The sequence below is a fragment of the Mus musculus genome, chromosome 5 (assembly GCF_000001635.26).
Source record: "Mus musculus strain C57BL/6J chromosome 5, GRCm38.p6 C57BL/6J".
Classification (NCBI taxonomy): domain Eukaryota; kingdom Metazoa; phylum Chordata; class Mammalia; order Rodentia; family Muridae; genus Mus; species Mus musculus.
The window spans coordinates 17,849,261-17,874,397 of record NC_000071.6 but is presented as its reverse complement, the minus strand read 5'-3'; the positions used below and the strand labels follow the sequence as shown (position 1 = coordinate 17,874,397).

The 25,137-nt window shown below is 38.7% G+C and overlaps 1 protein-coding gene across 8 annotated transcripts in view; it reads left to right on the top strand.

Moving 5' to 3' along the window:
• The window catches only part of Cd36 (CD36 molecule), a 107,270-nt gene that overhangs the window by 14,562 nt on the left and 67,571 nt on the right, over positions 1-25,137 (top strand). For 2 of the 8 annotated variants that reach the window (NM_001159556.1, NM_001159557.1), the window contains exon 1: positions 24,606-24,741. The exons of 4 other annotated variants lie outside the window; for them this stretch is intronic. The gene's annotated coding sequence lies outside the window, so the exon portion shown is untranslated. Of the gene's footprint in view, positions 1-24,605; positions 24,742-25,137 lie in introns of those variants that run through there. 2 more of the 8 variants (XM_006535622.3, XM_006535621.3) reach the window with 1 other exon arrangement.

Below are 25,137 nucleotides of genomic sequence, written 5' to 3'. Positions count from 1 at the left end.
ATACAAAACTTTGCATTAAATATATTTATATATATATATATATATATTTGTCTTATTACTCTTTAGTTTTGTTGTGGCCCAGCAGCAGTTAATTTTTCCCTGTAATTGGAACCGCTTCTAAAATCTTTTGTTACATTTCACAACACAGTTGTAAGGGCAATAAAGAAAGAACCATTACTATAAATTATTGGTCATGCTTTACAGAGAAGCACTGTCTGTAAAGCCTCTAACAATATTTTGCAGAGGGATTGGTGGTGATGGTAGTGGTGGTGGTGGTGGTGGGGCTTCAAAAGGGAAGCATCTTCAGGCACACAGAGGTAGTTGGAAATCTCCTCTGGGAACTGCTGGTTCCCCTATATTTTTCCCAGTTGGCTTATATACAAATGTGAGGTGGGCAATGGGCCAAGGCAGACTAACACTCGACCTGAGAAGCAAAAACACACTGTGAACACAGATAAAATCAGTGCGATGACCAAACATAATTCCAACTGAAGACAACAGGGACAGACAAATAGTGGCAAAAGATGTAGAAGGATTTAAATCCAGTATCATGGTTGTCCTGGCATGCAATCACATCCAAAGACCTTCTAGGCCTGTGTGATCTGATCTGGCTGGAATACACAGATACCCTTAGTATACACATTTAATCCTAAACAATAATATCTAAGGGAGGAGCAGACAAAGTAACGAATCAGAAAGAATTGGTGATATGAGTCAGAGATAGGGTCCTCCCAGCTCTCACAAGAGCAGACAGGAAGGAGAGGCTACTTAAGAGCAATGAAGGGAGAAGGGGGGCAGTTCAGTGAGTGCATCTCAATTTGGTTCAGTTTAGTTCAGTTGGGAGCAGTTCAGCTCCTGGAATTCAGAGGCAGGTTTTCCAAGCAGAGCAGAGCAACTAAGTCAGAGGCCAAGAGAAGCCAGTTTGTATTAGTCCTCTTGAAGAGGGAGTTTGAGACAGAATGGCTGAGTTGAAGCAGCCAACCTGAGTTCAGAAAGAACCAGAAAGGGTGATCTTATTCAATAGGAAGCCTCCAGATGATAATGGCATCTGGTGAATAAAAGTTACATTTACAATGGAGCAGTAGACCCCTAACCAAGACACAATGGGTATATTACAAATTATTCATAGTCTAGCACAGACTCCCTATTCGCTTACTTGTGATTTTACTGATGAGAAACAGCTGACTACCTAGGCAAATGGATGGACCTGGAGGGCATCATCCTGAGTGAGGTAACCCAATCACAAAGGAACTCACACAACATGTACTCACTGATAAGTGGATATTAGCCCAGAAACTTAGGATACCCAAGATATAAGATACGATTTGCAAAACACATGAAACTCAAGAGAACGAAGACCAAAGTGTGGACACTTTGCCACTTCTTAGAAATGGGAACAAAACACCCAGGGAAGAAGTTACAGAGACAAAGTTTGGAGCTGAGATGAAAGGATGGATCATCTAAAGACTGCCATATCCAGGGATCCATTCCAGAATCAGCTTCCAAACGCTGACACCATTGCATACACTAGCAAGATTTTGCTGAAAGGACCCTGATATAGCTGTCTCTTGTGAGACTATGCCGGGGCCTAACAAACACAGAAGTGGATGCTCACAGTCAGCTATTGGATGGATCACAGGGCCCCAATGGAGGAGCTAAAGAAAGAAACCAAGGAGCTAAAGGGATCTGCAACCCTATAGGTGGAACAACAATATGAACTAACCGGTACCCCCCAGAGCTCATGTCTCTAGCTGCATATGTATCAGAAGATGGCCTAGTCGGCCATCAGTGGAAAGAGAGGCCCATTGGTCGTGCAAACTTTATATGCCTCAGTACAGGGGAACGCCAGGGTCAAGAAGTGGGAGTGGGTGGTTGGGGGAATGGGTGGGGGAGCGTGTGGGGGACTTTTGGGATAGCATTGGAAATGTAAATGAAATAAATACCTAAAAAAAAAAAAGATAGACATAGAGATACAGATGAGAGCGATACAGATAGTGTTTAACCTTTTGCCTCCACTAGGTGCAGCTTTCTGTAGTCAGCTGTTTCTCATCAGTAAATTTGTCTTCTACAGGATTGCTTAGTTGCTTATATGTAAGAAAATCCCTTATGAATCGTAGAAAGACAGAAGAAAGCAGGCATTAGTTCGACCCTGACAGGCAACTTCTTGTCTCTCTCATTACAGAACCAGGAAGCATGATATTTGATCTCATTCTTTAACTCTCTCTTGACATTGAAAAAGCAATTTTAAGAACAAGAAGGATTGGGACCAACAGAGTCAACTAACCTAGACCCTTGGGCTCTCAGACACTGAACCACCAACCAAAGAACATACATGGGCTGGACTTAGGCTTCCACACACATGTGTAGCAGATGTGCAGCTTGGTCTTCATGGGGGTCCCAAACACTGGAGTGGGAGCTATCCCCAAAGGTGTTGCCTCTCTGTGGGATATATTCTAGCTGGGCTGCCTTGTCTGGACTTGGTGGGAAAGGATGTGCCTAACCTCACAGAACCTTAAAGTGCTAGGGTGGGGGGATACTGAGGGGGACCCCAACCTGCTCAGAGGAGAAGAGGAAGGGGTATAGGAGCAAGGATTGTGGGAGAGGGTGAACAGTATGGCATCAGTGAGTGGGATGTAAAGTGAATGAATAAATAAATAAATAAAAACAAATAATAAGTAAAAATCTGTAACTTTTCTATAAAAAAATAAAAAAGAAAAGATTTATACTAATATTATACTTCTACTTCTTAAATAGAGAAGCAGTCGTCCTAGATGCTACATAAACAACATTTTAATGTTGTGGTTATTTGCTTTATTGTGGTCCAAATCAATGAATCTTTGTTTCTAATTTTTATATAAAATTACATTGATGTTTTCTATATTTTAAAGTTTATTTATTTTAAAACCTATTCCTTGGGATGGATATATATATATATATATATATATATCCTTTTTTGATTTTATACCAACTGTATATTCCCTCAAACTCCATATATGCACACAAAACACTCATATGCAAAATAAAATAATAAAAAACCAATAAAATAATAAAACATGCAATACAAAATATTTGATGGCAGCATTAAATAGGTGGTTATAGCAAGCAGAGAAATTCCAGCTAAAATCCCAGTTGCAAAATTTCGATACACCTCTCTCCTTACTTAGTGCTCCCTTTATGGTTTAACCAATAGCATACATAAACCAATTAGCACCACTGATTAGTGCATAGGAGTGGGATCACTTGGGGATGTACAACCTACCATGGGTACCATCTAAGGAGCCCAAGTCAGCTTGCTCATAGGAAGCCCAGCTAGTCAGTTACCTGCTACTCTCAGTTTATATGTACAAAGGTTTGTCATGTGTTTGACCCATGACAACCCTCTTCCTTTTAGTCTGGCTCTTACATTCATTCCAGACCCACTTCTGTGATGGTTCCTAAGCATTGTGGAGGTGATCTATCAGCACGAATTTTGCTTTTAATGTTATTTACAAAGACTATATATATATATATATATATATATATATATATATATTTAAACTTATTCACTTTATACTGTTCACTGTCCCTTTATGGTCACCCCTCCCATAATCCTTCCCCTATGCCCCTCTCCTCTGAGAGGATGGGGGTACCACTGGGTATAACCCCACCCTGGCATATCAAGTCTCCTACTGAAGCCAGACAAGGCTAGCCCAGCTGTGTGTATCTCCCACACAGGCAAAAGCTTTTGGTATAGCCCCTGCTCCAGTTGTTTGGGACCCACATGAAGACCAAGTTACACATCTGCTACATATGTGCAGGGAGGCCTAGGTCCAGCCCATGTATGTCCTTTGGTTAGTGATTCAGTCTCTGAGAGCCCCAAGGGTCCAGCTTAGTTGGCTTGGTTTGTCTTCCTGTGGATTTCCTATCCCTTTAGAGATGGTAATGGCAACAAAGACAGTTTTAAAAGAGAAAATAGTATAAGCTTATGAAGTTAGTAACTGAATTAGTACACTGTGAATCTACTAAAATATTCCACTTCCAAACAAAAATTGTTGTGAATTTATTTTATATGTACAGAATAATGTAGAAATCATAAATGAAAATCTCAATGAAATTTTATTTATAATATATAACTAACATCTAACTTTAATAATATTTATTTGCAATAGAATATAATTGTGTTTTAAATGTGTTTTTTAATAATACTGATGAGTTGTTTAAGGGCTATTAAAACTACAGAAAAATAATAGATAAAAACATTTGCAACCAATGATATAAACTGGAGAAAAATTCAGTACTACACATTTAGAAATATAAGTTATGAATTAGAACCTAGAAAATTATTTTTTTTAATTTTAGCAAATGTAAGTGTCTGATAAATGAATTTGCTAATTAATGCCTAATGGATAAAAGTCACCCACACAAACTGCTTTTTCTGTAAGAAAGATTATAAAATATTATTTTTGCCAATGGCTTGTAAAAAATCACACAAGTGTTGCCAGTACAAACATGCATACATCTCTACCATTCCTCCTGGCATCTTAAAAATATTACATGATAACGCTGTTTATATGTTGGTATTCATCTGAAAGCAATAAATCTTACATTTTCCTTTCTTCAACTTTTAGTTTTGTAAATGATTTAGGTAAAATTTTTACTCTTTCAGGATTGTGAGCGCCATTACTTCATATTCTTTTTGTTATTAAGAAAATCCTATTTGTTAATGCATAACAAGTTGTTACTAGAGAAAATTAGCTAAGCTTGAAACAGGCTATAAAAGAAATTTAGACACAGTTTTCATAAGAGACTATTATTACATTATCACATTGACTTTATAGCCATCAGCAAGACCAATACTTTATAATCTTTCTTATAAGGAAAGCAATGTTTGTATAACAATTTTGTGTGGGGGTGACTTTTATCCATAATAGATATTAATTAGCAACTCATTTATCAGACAATCTGCTAAGGTTTAGAAAAATTAATTTTCTAAAATATATTTCTAAGTATTTACATTATAGAAAGAGTTAACTTTACCCTAATATTATGTGGATAATTTATTCATTCTTTCCCTTCTGGCAAGTTACTAAACGTGAATTTTATGTTGAATGAGCACATGGCAGTACAGCTGCTTCTGTGACTGTCAAGCAGTAGCCCCACCTACTGAACACCTCTATTTCTATGCTATTGTGTTTCTATAAAAGCAGAAATAAGCCTGTTTCTTCGATCCAAGCTCATATAGTGGTGAGCCACAGGAATGGGTCCCATATACTTCAAATGTTCATCATAGGTTAAGGAAATAGAACTATGAGCACCTAGAGTCGTTGGAGGGCAAACTCAAGGAGGACTCAGACCAAAGCCATCACAGTGTGCAGGATGGTCAAAACCACAGTGGAAGAATCAATAGTGTCTCAAGAAGAAACAAGAAGCTGAATAGTAGGGAGATTGTCAAGAGGTTGATAACAAGTAGCACATGGACTCACTGTTCCATAAAATACAAAATATAAAATATAGATGTACACTAGGAAGCCTGATCTCCAGAGAATTTCTTCAGAAAATGGAGAAACCATGGGAAAATCCCCAGAGTGGTGGAGAAGATTAGAGATGGCTGGAACTGAAAACAATAGTCAAGAGTTATCATTCACTGGTCAATTCACCTATAATCTTGTGTCAAAATGTTTATCAAATGAGTGATTTTTATTGAAAATTCATATGCATATGAGCAAGACTAAATGGATTCAGCAAAGTGCATTTACACACACACTTACACACACATATATATACATATATATATGTGTGTGTGTGTAAAACAATCATAATTAAATGGTCATGGAGTTGAGAATGAGCACACCCATGGAAGGAACAGGGATGGAGGAATGTTGATCAGAAATTATGTAAATACAGTATAGTATGCATTTATAACATTTTCACGAAAAAATGATAAATTGCTCTTCAATAAATTGCTTTTTACCAGTTAATAGCAAGTACCCATTTTTTAAGACAACAATTACACAACTCTATAAACTGGAAATATCAAGTAGTTTTCTATATAGAAACTTTATGCTTGATATTCTAGTATTGTTGGTTCAAGACCTACTGTTCATGTTCTCAAAAAAGAAATATTAACACCAAGACTCCTTTATCTACAATGATGTACTGTCTGCAAGATATACTAGGGAGTGGTGGCACAAAGCTTGTGGATTAACCAACCAATATCTTATTTGACTTAAGACCCACTCCTCAAGATGGAACCCGTATCTGACACTACTTGACACCTGAGACAAGATGGACCAGGGAACTAGGGTAAAATCAAATAATACTGGTCTAAAAAAGGAAAACAAAATGTAGCAATAAAATGACTTCTCATGATAAACTGCTATAGTTGGGTCACAGCCTTGTTCAACTATCAGCAGAAAGCTTCCTCCTACAGAAGATGGGGACAAATATAAAGCGCCGCCTCCAGACATTCAGAGAGTGAGAGACCCTGAAACACTCAGACCTAAATGGGACATCCTCATCAAATCCCTCTCCTCAGATCTCAGGAAACCCCATGCAATAGGCAGCTGAAAGAGTGTAAGAGGGAACAGAGGAAGCCAAGAATACAAGGCCCTCTAAATCAACACGAGCAAAGCTCATGGGGAGTCACAGACTAAATCTCTGCACAGGGTCTGCATGGGTCTGCATCAATCCTTTGCACATGTATCATGGTTTCCAGTTTAGTATTTTTTTATAGGATTCCTGGGTGTGCAAATGAGCAGGTCTCTAATTCTTGTGCCTACTCTTGGGCTCTTTTCCTTCTGTTCAGATTTCTTTGATGTGATAGCTTTTATTTTATCTTATTGTATTTTATTTTGTGAATGAATGAAAAACATGAATGACTGAACAAAGGGATGACTGAAAACCTAGCTGCTATGGTAGAGGTTAACAACTGAACTGCCACTTATACCTGCTGGGAGAGGGGAAATCAGTTTATCAACCTCTTTAATAGAGGACCCATGTATAAATGTAGTTGACAAACAGAAATGTGTGTGTGTGTGCGCGTGTGCTCGCGCTCTGATGCTTGCTTTTATTTGGTTACAATTTTGACTCTCTCTCTCTCTCTCTCTCTCTCTCTCTCTCTTTCTGGATGTGCTCTTTTCTTTTCTATTCTATTCTTTTATGGAGTGGAAGATGTTGTTGTATATAGTTTTTGTTTCTTTTCTTTTTTGGTTTTTCAATACAGGGTTTCTCTGTGTAGCCCTGACTGTTCTGGAACCTCCAAACTTGCTCTGTAGACCAGGCTGGCCTAGAGTTCACAGAGTCACTTGCTGCTGCTTCCTAAGTGTTGAAATTAAAGGCAATAGCCATCGTGCCCAGATGTTTTTATTTCTTTTTGGAGAAAGAACTTAATGTTGAGTAGGTAGGGAGGGAGGAGAGGATCTGGAGGAACTTCAGTGAGGGAAAGAATATGGTCAAAATATATTTGTATTTGAAATTTGTTTTAAATAATGAAAATATAATGATAAAGAATGTTTATATTTTAAAATAAAAAGAGAGAGAGAGAATTACACTGTTTTCCTCAAACCTTATTCTTCTTGTCTCTAGGAAGAATCACTTTGAACTTCCAGATGTACTACTCTTGAGTTACCTGGTTTTTCTTTTACATGTTCACTTAAAATTTGATTGTTAGAATCTTTATCTGGAAAAAACAGCTTTTGTATTATTGCAGCGATATTATGTCATATCCATACCACCTCTCCACATTGTATTTCTAACTGATCAACTTACACCATTTTTTATTGTTGGTTTTGTTTTGCTACTGTATATTGTTGCTATAATGTTTTTCTAGCAGAAGTATGTAACAATTGCTTTTGCTCTTATATTTTGTGTGCATATATGAAATTCTCAAATAATGAATATTATTATTATAATTTTTAAAAATTAAAAATTGCAGAAACCATTGCTTTTTCTTGTATTATTCTATTTATCTGCAAAGCTATCCTAAAATGAGCAGTTTGGTAGAACTCAGCAAATAGCACTGGAAAAGTGGTCATAGTATAGAATTGTCCATGTGTTTCTTTTAGACACAATCTCATCCATAACATGATCAAGATTAGCCTCTTGTTCTTATGTCACTGTCTGGCTCAAAAGAGAAATCTCAGGTCTTTTGATAAGGTGTACATGAGAAGAGACAGGCCATGCTGATGGTTTAAGAAATCTGGAGTTTAAGACTTCTCCTAAAGCTTTCTAACGTGGATCCCTGGGCTTCCCTTTTCGCTAGCTCATTGTCTTTCCTAAAATGATTTGCCACATTCTTCTGACTTCTGATATGCTTTCTGTCTGAGGTGAAGCGTTTTAAATCTGATACTTTTAGGGTTTTTTTAGCTAATCATTTCTACATCTCCTTTCTAAATATTGTCTCAGCTTTTGTTCCTTGTCATCTACATCTCTGGGAAAATGTATGTTCATCTTCCTATGAACTGTATTAGTTGCATCCTAGTGAGAATTTCAGGCAAAAAGGAAAATAAATGCTGCGTCTAAGTATGGCATGTTAACCAGGATGCTTGGTCCCAATATTCAATTTCATTTTTTTCAGCCCTTGATTCACACTGGACTGCAGGCAGGCATTGATGATTGATTGATGATTGATGATATTCATTTTCCTGCACCCACATATGTGAGCTGATTATAGTCTGTTTCCCTGTACCCATAGCTGTGAGCTTTTCAATCAAACAAGGCTTCAGAAGTTCACCTGCCTTCTCCAATCCCACCAACTGCTATGCTAACACAGTCACACAAGGTCTTATTTCAGCACCAACCTTTATTTACTCTTAGTTTTACTTCCTTCTACTTAGGTCCAACTAATCTTCTTGAGCAGATTAAGGCTTTAGTGATTCTGTGAATGTATTCATCAGATTACAGTGCTTGTTGTTCTCTCTCTCCCTCTCCCTCTCCCTCTCTCTCTCTCTCTCTCTCTTAACTTCCAAGTTACATATCTCCTCCTACCCTTTCAAATATGCTGTTGCATATGTCTTAATTAGGGTTTTACTGCTGCGAATAGACACCCTGACCAAGGCAACTCTTCTAAGGACAGCATTAAGTGGAAGTTGGTCTACAGGTTCAGAGGTTCAGTCCATTATCATCAAAGTGGGAACACAGCAGCATCCAGTAAGTCATGGTGCAGGAGGAGCTGAGAATTCTACATTTTCATCTGAAGGGCACTAGGAGAAGACTGACTTCCAAGCAGCTATGACAAGGGTTTACAAGCCCACACTCACAGTAACACACTTTCTACCAAAGGCCCACACCCACTCTAACAGGACCACATCTCCTAATACTGACACTCCCTAGACCAAGCATATTCAAACCAATATAGTCTGGCATTAATTTAAAACTTTGTCTCTCTTACTCTCTTCAATCTCTTTTTGGATTGGATATATATGAATTTGAAAATTGGAAAAGGGAATTTGGTGGAGCTAAGAAACCGATCTTATGATACTAATTCAGCTTTTAGAAAGGGAAAACCATTGTAATTTCACCCGAAGACAAAGTGCCCATGTCTTTCATCCAATGGGTGGCTGTGGGAGTCTCAGAACAGAAGTATTTCTCAAACAGTACAAAACATTGAAGTATCATGGGCTGGGTAAAGCAAACAGGTATTTTGGCTAAATGCCAAGTCATAGAACTTCTAGATCTTAAAATTTTGTTCAATGCTCTGGAAAGATTGTATAATTAAATCAAGGAAAAGATTGTTACTATCTAGAAAATACCTGTCATGAGGACACAGGGATACCATAACACTGAATTTAGAAAGTGCATGTCCTGTCTTCCTACCTTTAAAAATGAAATACCTGTTGAGAAAAATAGGGCTTGAATTTTAAAGATAAAATGACTAGACCTGTCAATATTTTCAAGCATCTTAATGATAATAGAAATTACCCTGGATAGCACAGAATGGTGATGTCTGGTAAAATAAAATGTAGAATATAAGTTCACTTTATTGCAGACCTGAGTTCGTGCTCTGAAATTGCATTTTGTTTAAATGACATTTGCTTTCACAAACACCCCTTTTGACAGTTCTGTCCTGCCAGTGACCATGAGGGCAGTTTCCTTATCCATTATAGCTCTCCTTTGGTCTAAGTAAACTTACTGTTTCACATTCCACTTGTCAGGAGGAACATTCTGATTCTCTGAGTAATGCAAACATGTAATTAATTCCTTTTTAAATTTTCATTTTGTTTCAACATTTTAAAACGTAATTATTTTCTTTAGAGCAGTTTAATGCTTTGGAAAGTACAAATGTATTAAGTAAGTCATGCAAAAACAACTTCAGTTTAGACAGAATTTTATTTTCCTATTTTAGGTATTATTTTCTATCATGTATAACACTGTTTCAGGAGTAAAGACCACCTTTGTAGGTGGTCTTATCATACATTGCTTCATGTTGACAGTATTTGGTAACGGTGTGATATAGAGAAACCTTCAGAACTGAGCAGCAGGCATTTCACTTTTCATTCAACTCCACTAAAACTTTGGTAAGTTTCCCAACCTCACAGTATCACTTTTGCTACTTGAGTGATTGAGAAAATTGCACTACCTTCAAGCAGTGATAGCAAGATTACTTTATATGATGCACCTCTTTCTGGAATGCTCTCTAACATGGGGAAAGCACTATCTTGGCTAACAATATAATATCACAACATAGGCCTCTTATTAAAGATATTTCTGAAAGGATTATTACAATTTTGCAAGTTAGGCATAGGGGCGTAACACTGATGCAATTATTTGAAATGTCAGTCAGTACACTACACAATTTTGCCACCCTCTTTCCAATCAGATTCTGTCCACATGCGCAGAGACTTTTAAAACACAATAGCCTTAGTTTTACTTAGCCTCTGGATCGGAAGGCTATAAGACAACCTTTAAGTAGAATTTATTATTTGATTTACAATGTTATTTCCCTAGCTGTCTTTTTCTGAAAATTTACTCAGATATCTAAATATTTGGCCATTGGCATACTCAATTAAACTTAAATCAGCTCAGCCTTGGTATTGGGGTGATCAGTAACCCTCATATGACTGAGTAATCCACCTGCTGTTTCTTATTGCCTAATGAGGTTGAGAAATAGGAGAGCTTCCAGGACAAACTGGGGACAAAGGCCAGGAGTAGTTTCCACATGGAGAAGCATTCCTGTCCTCGCACTGTCCGTGCTAGCCTCAGTTCTAGGAAGGTTACTAAAGATTAGGAATGTCTGCTACCAGAAGAGCCTTGTGTCCATTTGGTGTGTCTGGGTAATTATGAAATGACTAAACTGTAGGAACTAAAAAAGTTATTAATAGAAAAGGATAAAAAGATCCCTAGGAGTTTATATTACAGCTTTTAGAAAACTATGACTAAACAGACTTAGAATATAGGCTCTCCTCAAATTAGGAGTAGAGTGAGTGAAAAAGAGGAGAATAAAGAGTTTTATTTCAATATTTTTTCTTTTGTGATTTTAAATATTTACAAAAAGTTCTTTGCTGGCATTTACTGGCTTTTAAATAATGATACAATACTTATGTCATGTTTTATTTGTTATTCATCCATCTTCAGGCTTTGGTTTTTTTTGTTTTTTTGTTTTTGTTTGTTTGTTTGATTGTTTATTTGTTTCCTTAATCATGAGTGTCGGTTTTCCATGACTTTGCTGTAGGGCAACATGCTTTTATATACTGTAAATCAGATGAAAATATGCTAAGATCTTTATAAACACTGTAATACTTAAAAGCTGCCATAAACACTTTCCTAGAGACATTTTTTTTTAGTTTAAAAAGTTTTAGTTTTAAAAACTAATTAAGGTGTTTCCAGTTATTTATATGTCCCTTTAATTTTGGCCTTATCATTTCAAATTCAAGTTGCTATGTTTCTATAACATTACAATATATATTTCCTCTTTTTCTATATCCAAATGGGTTTGCTTTAAATTTTCAATATACCAAGTATCGAAATAAAAAAGGCTTTTAAATGTTTTCAATGTGTTGGGTATTTACCACTAATTATAAATTTTGAGACAAAATATTTTTGTAGGAAGTTAGCATGTTTAGCAACTTGATACTAATTCCTTTTTAAATTCTATAGTGAAATAAATAAGTTATTAAGTTATTTCTACCAGTACCTAAATTGAATGAAAAGTTTCTCATTGATTCTGAAGTCACAAAAACAGATGTTCCTCCTTGGGAACTTCTTTAAGATGTTTCTAAATCTCTCTAGGGATGGTGAAATGTCCTCCCTCTCCATTCCTCCTCTGCACTGGCAGGTGACAACTAGTTGACTCCTGACTCACCTGAGAAAGGGGTCAAGCTCCCTTGTCCTGTGCCATGTTCTCTCTCTCTTACACATCCCCCCTTCGTGACTGCTTCTGTTCTTATGTTTTACTACAGTCTGCCTTCTGTTAGCACAATCCTTGTGTACTTCATGTCAATTTTTCTTTATGTTGAAATTTATTTCTATTAAACAGTTTACTTACTTTCAGTTACGCTGGACCAGGAAATAGAAATAATGGAGAAAGACTACTTTCTTACAAGTAAATGACCAAAGACAAGTTTGCTGTAATCTGTCCATGATAATAATGAGAATTGTCCTAAAACATACAATTAGTACAGGATATGTCAACTGAAGCATATTAATTTCAAATAATTAAAAGAACGTTTCAATTAAATATCAAAGTCCACTGAAATGGGAAATTTTAAGTTAATTAGTGTCCTAGCATCGGAGTACAATTGACGATGCATAGAAAACCCAAAGCAATATACATAATCCCAGAGGTGTGAATTAGGGGAATCCATGTCATCCAAACTCAATGATAAATGACAGAGAATGAGAGTACTTCTTTATCAAAGCTTGGGGCAAAACCTTAGATACAAGATGACAAAAGAGAGAACAAGAGGAAATCATGCCACCCCAGGAGCAAGGCAGCATGCTCTGTGGGCTTTCAAGTCACTAAGTGACTTCCAAGTGTTTCTTGATTCTTGGACCTCTGGATCCTCCTTTGTCAAATGCTGAGGATCAGGTAGTAATTTCCTAGAGTTTGTTCTCCTCCTGTAATATGGAGACAATGAGATGAGAAGAAATGCATCACAGCAGAGTAGATGAGAAGGGTTATGGGTTAAAGCAATAAGCATTCATGTCTGTATAGATGTAGCTTTTTGACAATTGAGGAAGCTCATGTTCTTTATTTTGGCAATGGTTGTTTGTTAGAGAGAGAGAGAGAGAGAGAGAGAGAGAGAGAGAGAGAGAGAGAGAGAGGAAGGATGGATGGATGGATGGATGGATGGATGGATGGATGGATGGATGGATTGCCCATACTCTGCATTGCCACTGATTTTACTATATAATTACCTTGAGCTTCTGATACTGATAACCTTGCTTCCACCTCCACTGATTAGTCTAGAACTACAGACATGTACCACCATGCCCATTTTATGTCATACTAGGTGTCATGCCCAAAACGTAATGCTTGTTAATCAAGAACACAACTTATGGGCATCATCCCTTGGCCTCCAATCTCCAGAAAACCTTCTGGTACAAAGTCCCCTAAGTATAAAATGTATCTCTTGAAGGTGAGCCACTGGAAAATTTCTAAGAAAAGCAAGTTTTGACAGAAGCTATCAGGACATCTGCTTGGCTGTGTTAGCAGATTCAATAAAGGGCAGTTAATCCAAGGTATGTGCTTAAAAGGCTAATTGTAGATAGCTGATCTTCTGATCCCAGACATTCATGCCTGCTATAAAATCAACAACTAGTCCACACATGGAACCCAAGTCGGGTTTTTGAAAACTCTGCTTTTTTTTTAAACCCCGATATGTGAGGGTAGAATTTAGTAATATTTCTTTTCAATTAACAAAGCTTTAAAATCATTCTTTTTTCAGTAAAAATCTCATGGTCATATCATGATATCAGTCTTGCGAAGCTATAAATGTAACTAAGTTAGGAAGTATTAAATGCTAGTCAGCCAGCTCTAGACTAAATGCTCTAAACTAGGATAATGCATCCTTTATGAGATTGGACTGGTGTCTCCAATGCCTCATGGAGAACTATAGTGATACTTGTTACAGAACAATTGGCAGCAGGTATCTGTTTTCTTCCTCTTTGTGGCAGTGTTCTAAGCACAAAGGGTTCACATAGTAAATAAACTCATGAGGAAGGATATTATCAATATTGTTCCTTGGAGATTTATATCCTTAAATGATTAGGAAGAAAAATCATGAATATTTGGTCTTATTTAGCACATTAGCGTATTATACTAACATTCTAAATAACATTAATATATAAATATACTATTTAGCAAATTTAGCATATTGGATATATTATAATGACCTTATGTTTTGGAGTATCTTTGTGATATCTATATCTATATCTATATCTATATCTATATCTATATCTATATCTACATCTCTATCTATCTATCTATCTATCTATCTATATCTATATATATATAAAACCTTATTTGATATAACACATATACACACACACATATATGCATGAGAATTAGACTTACCAAATACTATTATCCTCAGTGGCATATGTTCCAAAAGATCAAAATTATTTTAAGTCTGAGCTTGGTAGTTTTGCTGTCCTTTCTGCAGTGCTGTCCTCATGAACAATACTATCCTTGAAGGTAATTGTGGTGGTTTGAGTATGTTTGGCCCCCATAGACTTATGTTTGAATTCTTGGCCTGTGGGGACTGGCACTATTAGGAGGTGTAGCCTTAGTGGCGTAGGTATGGCCTTGTTGGAGAAAGTGTGTCACTGTGGAGGTGGGCTTTGAGAACAGGCTCCATCCCATGTGGAAGAGAGTTTTCTTCTCTTGTCTCTTGATCAAACTGTAGAACTCTCTGTTTCTCCATCACACTGTCTGCCTACATGCTTCCAAGCCTCCCTCTATGAAGCGAATAGACTCAATCTCTGAAACTGTGAGCCAGACCTGATTAAATGTTTTCCTTTCTAAAAGTTGCCATGGTCATGGTGTTTCCTCACAGCAATGAAACCCTAACTGAGGCAGTAATGTTCTTCATCTAACATGCAAGTGCACATGTCTTTCTAAGTATTACGATTACACCCTCCTAACAATGAGCAAAGAGACACGATGTTGGTGATAGTGTTCTTATATTAGTCAGAGGTAGAGAAGATGGCAGTCCTTTCTTCATCCTAGGTTAATGCTTGGCTTGGTGGTCAATGCTATCTTATGCCTAGAATTCATAAATATCAAATCCAGCAGTGATACACAGGAGGAAGACCTTCAGGACACCCATAGACCTGCCTTCTAGCACAAGATACAGGTGGGCCATAGACACCCACTTGCTACCAAGGCATGCAGTATGGTTGGAGGATATCACCCGGGGGCCAGCCTGCAGCATGAGCCACCACAGTATATGTGGTGGTCAGATGAAAGAGAGAATGGAGCAGTAAGAGAAATATGAAGGGAGGTAGAACTGGGACTCGAGGGTGGAGTCAAATAGCCTGTTGTGAATGGCCAGCTCTGCCACCTGGGGACATGGTGAGGCCATAGGCTGAGCTGCTACTGAAGTCCATGTCTGAGTCTGTGGCTATTTGGGCAGTGCCAGGGGTCACTGTCAATGTTCTTGGTTTATATTACCACAATAGAACACAGGGGATTTCCCAGGTTAGGGGCTCATGTGGATGTCTAAGAGCTGTGATCCCACCTCTCTCAGATGAAGTGCTCTGTAGAGCTGGCCCCATCTCTCACTGTTGGCAGCACTTTGGAGAGCAGAGTGAGAATGTACCCTGCCTAGTCAACACAGTAGAGCTGGACCTAGTAGTAGGATGTGGCTGAACCAGCCTAAGGTCATGAGTGGGATAGAGCTGACCTCAGAGAGCAAGAAACGACTGGCCTGCCACTGTCTCTCAGGAGGTGGCGTGGGTGCTGGGGTGATGCCCTTCTACCCCCTCACCCCTCACCACCTGTGGCAGTTAGAAGAATTGACCCCAAGTCTAAGAGGTCATGAGAACTGATAAGCTGTTCCTGCTCCTGTATAGCTGCAGCGCTCGGGAGAGTGAACCCTGCACTTGTCTGGGCAGCACTATAGTGCTGGCCCTAGATGTAGGGAGAGGGAGAACACAAGAAAGTTCCTGGCCACTATCCACTCTTCTCCTATGAGGTGGCTTGGGTACAGGGGTTATGTCTACTTCTTCCCCTCATGCCTTGCCACCTGCAGATGTGGGGACAGCTAGCCCTGAAGTGATGAGAGACCTAGTGCTGTCCCATCACTAGCTGTGCCACTAGGAAGAGAGGCTTAGCCCTAGCCTGAGCACCACAGCAGAGCCATGATAGTGAATGCATGGGTGAGTCAGCTTCGAAGGTGTGAGAGGACGAGGGCTGGTCCAGCTCCTCACAGTCAGCAGAACTTGAGAAAGTTCCTAGTCCCACTAGACAGGATGGTACAGGAAAGCTGACTCTGGAGTCATGGAGGTAGTTGGATTGTTCTGAGAACATGAAAGCATGAGAGCTGACCCTGAAGATGGCAGTATTGGGTGGCCACACGGTGACCATGCAGCATCTGCAAGGAAAGGCATATGATTGCTTCACTATTGGGACGCTACTGTGGCAAGTCCCATGGAAATCCTTTCCCACTATGCTTATTACCTATATTGCATGTGCTACAAGCTCTCCTCGCTTTTTCTATGCTGTCTATACTCATAGGAATATTTAGTTTCACTTTTTTGGTCATGGGCAAAGGTGGGATCATGCAGGCTGAAAATCCTGTGGACGAAACTGTGTTTTTCTTAAAGTTCATTCTAGAGATAAAACTTTTTTCTCCTCTTTCTGCCTCTATCAATCCTTCAGATATGACCATTAATTCTGGGTATTTTGGCACGTGTAATCATATCCCTAAAGAAACAACTACCGTCATACTGAGTAAGCCTGGGTCAATTGTAAAGAAGAGTGGGTCTGGCTTGCATAACTGTTCTGAGGAAACTATGACTGATCAACACAGACTTAGAAAATGAGGAAGCTATGTCCGATCAAGAGACTTAAAATGGAGAAGCTAGGTCTGATCAAGAGACTTATAATGGAGATGCTATGTCTGATCAACAGAGACATAAAATGCGGAAGCTATCTCTGATCAATCATTTTTAATGATCAAATCATTAAAAATGATTCTTAGAAAGATGGTATCAGAAGTTGAAAGGTGTATATCAGAAAAGGTTGCTTGGTACAGTAAGCATGTCTCTGCAATTAAAAAGGTCGATGAAAGAGGAGTTCTATTTGATGATGGGACTTATACCCACAAAATTTTAATCTGTCTCTCACTTTGTATAACTGTGTAAATGCATCTACTACCAGCTAGACATGTGTTCGTGTCTATAGGACATGCCTAACTGGACATTTATTTTTGGCTTCCTGAAATTGTGTATTGTAGAACAAAATAAATTTGGGAATGAGGGTAATTGACCCAGTGGTGATGTTGAAGGAGACAGGGTATCTATTGGGACCTTTTTGTAATGATAGAACTTTCATAATGGTGATATTATGATTTCTTTTAATAAAATAACCAAAGATGTCACTGTTCAGGTGGTCAAAATTGTCATTGTATAAATAAAAATGGCTTGATATTTTTGGGACCACTTCTTTGAAAATCAACAGGTAGTCAGTGTCTTCACTGGAGGCAACCTTCCCTGCCTGTTTCAGGACCTGAGCCTGACAGCTGGCGCTGGTCTCCAGCAAGTGACATTGAACAGGGACCTGGAGATGATAGGTGAACATGAGGACTGAAGGAGCTAGGATTCTGCCTAAGGGTGCTGCACATCTGCCACGAGGAGCCTGGTTTGAGGAAGAGGCAGAGAATCAAAACCTGAGAAGTATGGTGCCCTCGCCTTCAGAACAGGACAGAGTTAATCATAGGAAATAAAAGAAACTTGAGAAAGGTGGTGCCCTGTCCTTCAGAAAAGGACAGCATACATCAAAGGAAATTACATAATAACTTGAGAAGTGTTGTTCCCTGTCCTTCAGAATGGGAAAGCGTGAGTCAAAGGAAATTATTCTCAATGCAGATATCATAAAACAAATAGTCAAACCTAAAGTTCTTAAAGTTTCTACTAATTGGGCTTTAGGGTCTTAACATTTTGTTCAGAAAATTTGTCCCTAGTTTGCCTACTAGGGAACTCTTGATTTAGATGCTTCGGAGAGAGTAGGAGTTGATCTTAGGGCTTAGTTCTCAGAACATGAGGATGAAGAAGTCCCTATTCCTACTTTTGCATTGTGGGGGATTGTTTTGCACCTCTATGGCACAGATACCAGAGATGTCTTTGATTTAGAAACAGAGGCAGCTCTATATCATAATCCAGATTGGCCTCCTCTAGGGAGAGCTAACAGGAGCACAGAGAGACCAAAGGTTAAATGTAAACTCCCCTAAGAACAGGATTTTCAGAAGCTTTGCAGTGGCTACTGTAATTATGGATCCTTACACAGGAAACGTTGCAGGTAGCCTTTCAACTGGCAGAGGAACAACTTAAGATAGGTCCCTGGAGCACTCCTGTTGTTGAAAGTAATATATTTTAATCTCTCACTCTGTCTGTTGCTTTTTACATAATAGCACTTGATAAATTTGGGCTTAGGGTTGCCCTCCCATTCCCCCACACCCCCACCAAACCCAAACAAACAAAAACTCAAAATAAAAAAAAAAAAAAACACCACCAACATCAAACCAGATTGAACCCTGATATTTTTTATTTAGGAAGAAGTATAGAGAATGACTTTGTCACCTCTCAGTCTTTACAGATCAGAATAGATAAGCTACAGGACTTAAATCATTTAAAAGACTATTGGGTGATATTAATTGGCTCAGACCATATTTAAAATTATCCACTTCCTAATTTAGACCTCTGTTTGATATAGTCAGGGATTATTTAGAGCCTAGATATCCTAAGACACTTACCACTGGGGCCCAAGAGGCCCCAAGGATAGCAGAAAAAGCTATTGCCTTACATAAAGTGACAAGACTTTATTATATTAAGTCCAGGCTCTTGGTCCTTATTTCAACATACAATATACCTACTGGCTGTTTATGACAGGAGGGTTCTTTGGAATGGCTTCATTTACCTGTGTCTTCCAAGAAGGCTTTAGCTTCATACACTGATTTGGTGGCCACAGTCATAATAAAAGCCTGACATAGAAGCAAGGAATTTTTTGGTCAAGATGTTTCAGAGATTATTACTATTACAGTATTGAACAAGTAATTATTTTGCTCTCTGAATCTGATAATTGGCTGACTGCTACTTTGGGTTTCACAGATATTTATAAATATCATTTGCTTCTGTCCCCTCTTTTGCAGTTTGTCCATAAACATTTTTTCCCTCCCATTTGCCATATCTCTCCTTTACCTTCTCATGCAGCCTTGGTATTTACACATGACTCTTCTAATGACACAGCAGCATCTATCATTAATGCTAAGCCACATTCCTTTTCCACAGAGGAAACTTTGTCTCAGAGGGTAGAGCTCAGAGCAGTTCTTGTAGTATATGATTGCCCCTAAGACAAGACTTTTAACCTATATGCAGACTCCTGCTACACTGTTTCCTCATCTTGAAAATGCTTTGTTTCTTGCTACATAGACTTCTGTATTTTCACTTTTACTACAGCTTCAAGTTGCAGTTCCTTCTCAGTCTTTCTCATTTTTCATTGAGCACATTCATGCTCCTTTTTAGCTTCCTGGTCCTTGACATTTGGCAGATTGACTTACTCAGCCCACTGTTTGCTCAATGCAGGAACATCATAGAGACCATGCTCTGCACCATCAAAGTACTTCTGCTCTTCAACTTGAGTTTCACATTCCACATGAAACAGCACATGCTATTATTAGAGACTGTTCCACTTTCCCTATGTCTCTGCATCCTCTTCTTTTCTAGGTAGAACCCCAGGGTCTTCATGCTAAATTGGACCTGACTCACTTTCCTTCATTGGAAAGGGTCTGGATATTTTACCCAGGATGCTGACACACCTGTTTGAGTTCTTGATGATGAGACATCATCACAGCAAAATACCTTGTTCCACCGCTGTCCAAGCTGAATGGGTAACACAAACACCCACTACTGGGGAGCTAGCCGGGTCCACCCACACTTCTCCCACTGGCTCTAGAGGAGGAGATAATGGTGAGAAAGTTTCACTTCACCATTGTGTCTACAACACCCAGAACACTGCTTTGTTCACTTGGGGTCAGATCAAAGCCCTCACGAGCCAAGAATTTGCCTCACATTTTTTGTTTATAGCTGCAATTGCTTTGCTCACTGTTCAGGTATTCCTTTATGGGTTTTTTTTTTTTTTTTGTTTTTGTTTTTTTTTTTTTTTTTTGTGCCGAGGAAGGTCAATTCTGGACTTATGTTCCTGAGCCATCATTGTTCCATCCTGTCACTTGGGATCATGAGGACTTTATAGTTGTGGTAAAGGACCCTAAACCGATGGGATGCGGGGTGGGATTGTGTTGCATTTGTTACTCACAAGATGTATGTTATTCTAAATTACACTGGATATGCTGATGGCTCACCCATCTGTTTTGCCACTGTAGATTTCTCTTCAGCATGGTTGTATTTCTCTTAATTATAGAACCTTGTTGACTAATTTTCCTAAAAGAGGACCAGATGGTGACAGATACCCCTGGACTTGGAACTTTGTTTCTCCTTCTGATGAGATTTCTCCTGGGGCCCTTACAATGCTAAGGATACCCCCTAGTTCCTTCTCCAGCTGTTTGCCAGCTGAACAATTTAATCACAATTGGGATATGGTTGATCCAGGAAGAGGCTACCCACAATGGTTATGCTGAGTGTTTCCCAGGAAAGGAGTTACTTCTATGTTAAAGAATCCCCAGACAACATATATAATTGCTCTATTCCTAGTCATGGTTATGGTTATAGGAATTATTTGAATGCCAGTAATGTTTGCTTTCCTGGAATGAGGATATACTTAAAAGGCTTTCGCCAATTAGTTATTGGTTTTCTGCTGGATGAGTGCCTTCTACTTTTCTAGCTAAACCATCTGACCATCTTGTCCTCCAAAGACATTTATATAAACTTTTTCTGCAACCAACTAGATTGTCATTAAATGTCCTTTGCTAAAATGTTCTTCTTTTTACTCTGGGTTTTAAGCCTATATTATTTTTTCTTTTGCAATTTTGACTGAAAGTTTGCTCAGTGCTCTAATATTTGAGAAAAAAATTCCTTTTATGATGCCTCCCGTGTTACTTGTGTTATAACAAATTGTACTAATCAGACATTTTCCCCTGGCATTCTTTTCTTTGCTTTGCTTTGCTTTGCTTTTCTTTGCTTTTCTTTGCTTTTCTTTTCTCTTCTCTTCTCTTCTCTTCTCTTCTCTTCTCTTCTCTTCTCTTCTCTTCTTTTCTTTCTTTCTTTTTTTTTTTATTGTTAGGCAACCTCTTTAGGTTCTTTTGCCTGCAAACTTGTCTCCATGGTTTGATGATCCTGGAGTGTATGCAATGGCGAGTGTGGCTCTTTTAGTTCATGTGTTTTTACTGTTGCTCTTATGTTGGGAATTGAAAGGTGGATCTCTTTGATCTCTACCTTTTGTTGCTGCTTCCACCACAGCCTTGATTCAGCAAGTCCATACTGCAGAACATGTTTTCACACTTTCTAAAAATGTTTTCATAGCTTTTTTTATGCAGGAAAGAATTGATGAAGGTATAGATAGAATTAGTGTTTTACAGGAAGCTATATTGTATGTGGAAAGTCAAATTCAAAATTAAGGTTAGGTTTACCACTGCCTGTCAGAATAATTATAAATGAATTTGTGTTACTCCCTTAGATTATACTTGGGACCAAGTTCAGACTCATATTATAGATACATATGAAATAACTCTAAGATTGATTTAAATATTCATATGCTTTGTGAGCAGATTGCAGCAGTCTTGCATGCTTCTTAACAGCTTCCCTCGGCTGAATAGGTGGCTGCCTTCTTTCTCAGTTCCATCCAGTCTTATGTTTCTAATATGATTTCTAGTCTTTTCTCAGTTATCTAGGAACTGCTCAACAGTGGTTTCTTATTTCTGTTTCTTATTTTTGTATTTTTTTTCGCAGTTATCCTCCAACAAGTAAGTTTAGGTCACCATGTTGTATCTCATGATGTCCGAAATCCTCAATTAAAAAATAAAAGGGGGGGGGGAGATGGTGCTGGTGTCTTAGTTAGGGTTTAACTGCTGTGAACAGGCACCATGACCAAGGCAACTCTTATAAGGACAACATTTAATTGGGGCTGGCTTACAGGTTCAGAAGTTCAGTCAAGTATCATCAAGGCAGGAGCATGGCAGCACCATGCACAGGCATGGTGCAGGAGGAATTGAGAGTTCTACATCTTCATCTGAAGACCATTAGGAGAAGACTGGCTCCTGTGTGGTGAGAAGGAGGGTCTCATGTCCACCCCCACAGTAACATACTTCCTTCAACAAGGCCATATTTGCTAATAGTGCCAAGCATATTCAAGCCATCAGATGTGGGCATGCAGCATCTTCAGGTCAAAGCATACGAGTGCTTTAGTTTTGGCACTCTATTGTGGCAAGACCCATGGAGACTCCTTCTCACTTGGCAAGGAGCATTGACAAGTTTGGTGGCCTCTATGATTATTACCTAGGTCGCATGTGCTATAAGTTGTCCTTGTTCTTGCTATGTTCTCTATTCTCATAGCAATCTTTAGTTCACTTTCTTGGTCATGGACAAGGCTAGGATCATGCAGGCTGAAAGCCCTGTGGATGATTCTGTTTTTCTGAAAACTCTTTTGAGGGGTAAAACCCTCCTTTTCTCTTTCTGTGTCTATCAATCCTCCAGATGTGACAATTAATCCTGGGTATGATGGGACTTGTAATCATGTCCATTGAAAAAGAGCTACAGTCATGCTGAGTAAGACCATGGCAGTTCTGGAGTACAGTAATTTCTGCTTCCATAACTGTTTTGAGAAAGCTGTGTCTGACCAAGGGAAATTTAAAGTGGGGAGGCTCTGTCTGAACAACTGAGACTTAGGAAATAGGGAAACTATGTCTGATCAGTAGAGACTTAAAAATGCTTCTTGGAAAAATGGTATCAGAAATTGATAAGTGTATATCACAAAAGGTTGCTTGGTACAGTAAGCATGTCTCTGGGTGCAAATTAATAAAGGATTATGTCAGAGGGTGCTATTTGATAACTGGACTTATACCCACAAATACTTAATCTGTCTCTCACCTTGCTTAACTATATAACTAAATTTGCTATCAGCTGTGTATGGGTTCATGTCTATAGGGCATGTCTAGCTAGACATTTATTTTTGGCTTCCTAAAATTGTGGTTCGTAGTGCAACATAAAGTCAGGGGTGGGTGAGTGTCCTGGCAATAGTGAGAAAGGAGGACGGCAAATTATTGGGGGTGATTTGTAATGATGGAGATTTTATAATGCTACTATTAGGATTTCTTTTAAGTAAAATAACCGATGAAGTCACTGGTCAGGTCAGCAGGATTGCCATTGTATAAGTAAAGATGTCTTGAGATGTTTGGGACCACTTGCTTGAAAGTCAGTAAGTGATCCATGTCTTTATTTGAGTCTATCCCCCTTGCCTGTCTCAGGACCCAAACCTTGTAGACCTGGTCTCCAAAATTGCCTAGTCAGAGCAGTGCTTGAGAGCTCTCCCTGGTGGTGAGACTAAGGGAGACCCAGGGAACTGACCTACTCAGCTACTATCTAGGCCCAGATCCTGAGCTCTAAATTGGCCTACACCTAAATCTATATTATCTGTGAATATCTGTGAATGTATGCAATGCACAAAAGGAGCAGTCGTGCTGTTCCAAAGCTGCAGGATCTCTATGACACAGGGTAACAACAGGATAACCCAGAGGAGTCCTGGAGAGGATCCAGTATTGATGGTGTCACAGAAGGCAGCGATCTCATACTAGGCCAGTGCAATGAGCATTTGCAAGTGAAGATGAGTGAACAGAGAGATTGCTGTGGGACACCCCGGCATGCTAGAGCTCCCACGATGAGATGAGATATTTTCTCTGCTTTTGGGGTGTGTGTATGTGTGTGTGTGTGTGTGTGTGTGTGTGTGTGTGTGTGTGTGTGTGCGCGTGTGTTTGAGTGTGTGTTTTATTTGAGGGTGATGCTACAAAGGCAAAGGGTAGATATGAGGGGATGGGGAAATGAGGAGAACTGGAGTGCATGATATGAACCTCACAAAGAATCAATAAAATTTTTTTTAATTTTATGATTATAATGTCCTATGTATTGCTAAGATACAGCATACTGTCAAGGGGATTGCTGTGAGGATGTTAAGTGGAGTGTTTCCCTAGAGAGGGATCTACTCCTCTGTTCTTTTAAGTATCACAGATTCTCTCTCTCTCTCTCTCTCTCTCTCTCTCTCTCTCTCTCTCTCTCTCTCTCTCGCTTCCTTTCCTTTCCTTTCCTTTCCTTTCCTTTCCTTTCCTTTCCTTTCCTTTCCTTTCCTTTCCTTTCCTTTCCTTTCCTTTCCTTTCCTAAGGAGCAGTTCATTTTTAAGCTGGGTAGGTTAGCAAATGCTGGATGCCAGGTTTACTTTGGTTCAGAAACTTCACTGCTGCACTAGAGTGTCAATCAAAATTCCACAGCCATTCTAGGACACTTGGAGGTGGGGCTAAGTGGTGAGCAGCAGTGATTTGACTTGTGGCAAACAGGGCTGGAGATATCAGGGACTCTGTAACCTTGCAACTGCATTTTGATGGTTCCTTTAAACTTGTGGCCTTGCACTCTCTCATCGGACTTCTAGCTGATTACTTCTGTGTAGTAAGTAAAACTTAACTAGACAAAAATTTGGTGATCCAGACTTGTGCTTGCAAATCTAAAATCAGTTCTTTTGATAGGATTATTTGATTTGTTCTTGTACAGTTTAGAGAATAATTGGGATTTTCTCACAGAAAGGGGGATAAGTGGGAAGTATTATATGTATTCAGTTATCCTGCTTAAATCTGTAATTGAGAAGGAAAGTAGACACTTTGTCAGCTATACTAATTATACTCTAATTTTGACAGTGATGTTTAGGTTACTAAGCGATTAAAAAGGATTCAGAAATATTTAAAATTATAATACCATATATATGTGTATATCTATCTATCTATCTATCTATCTATCTATCTATCTATCTATCTATTTATCTATATTCATATATGTTGTATTAGAGGC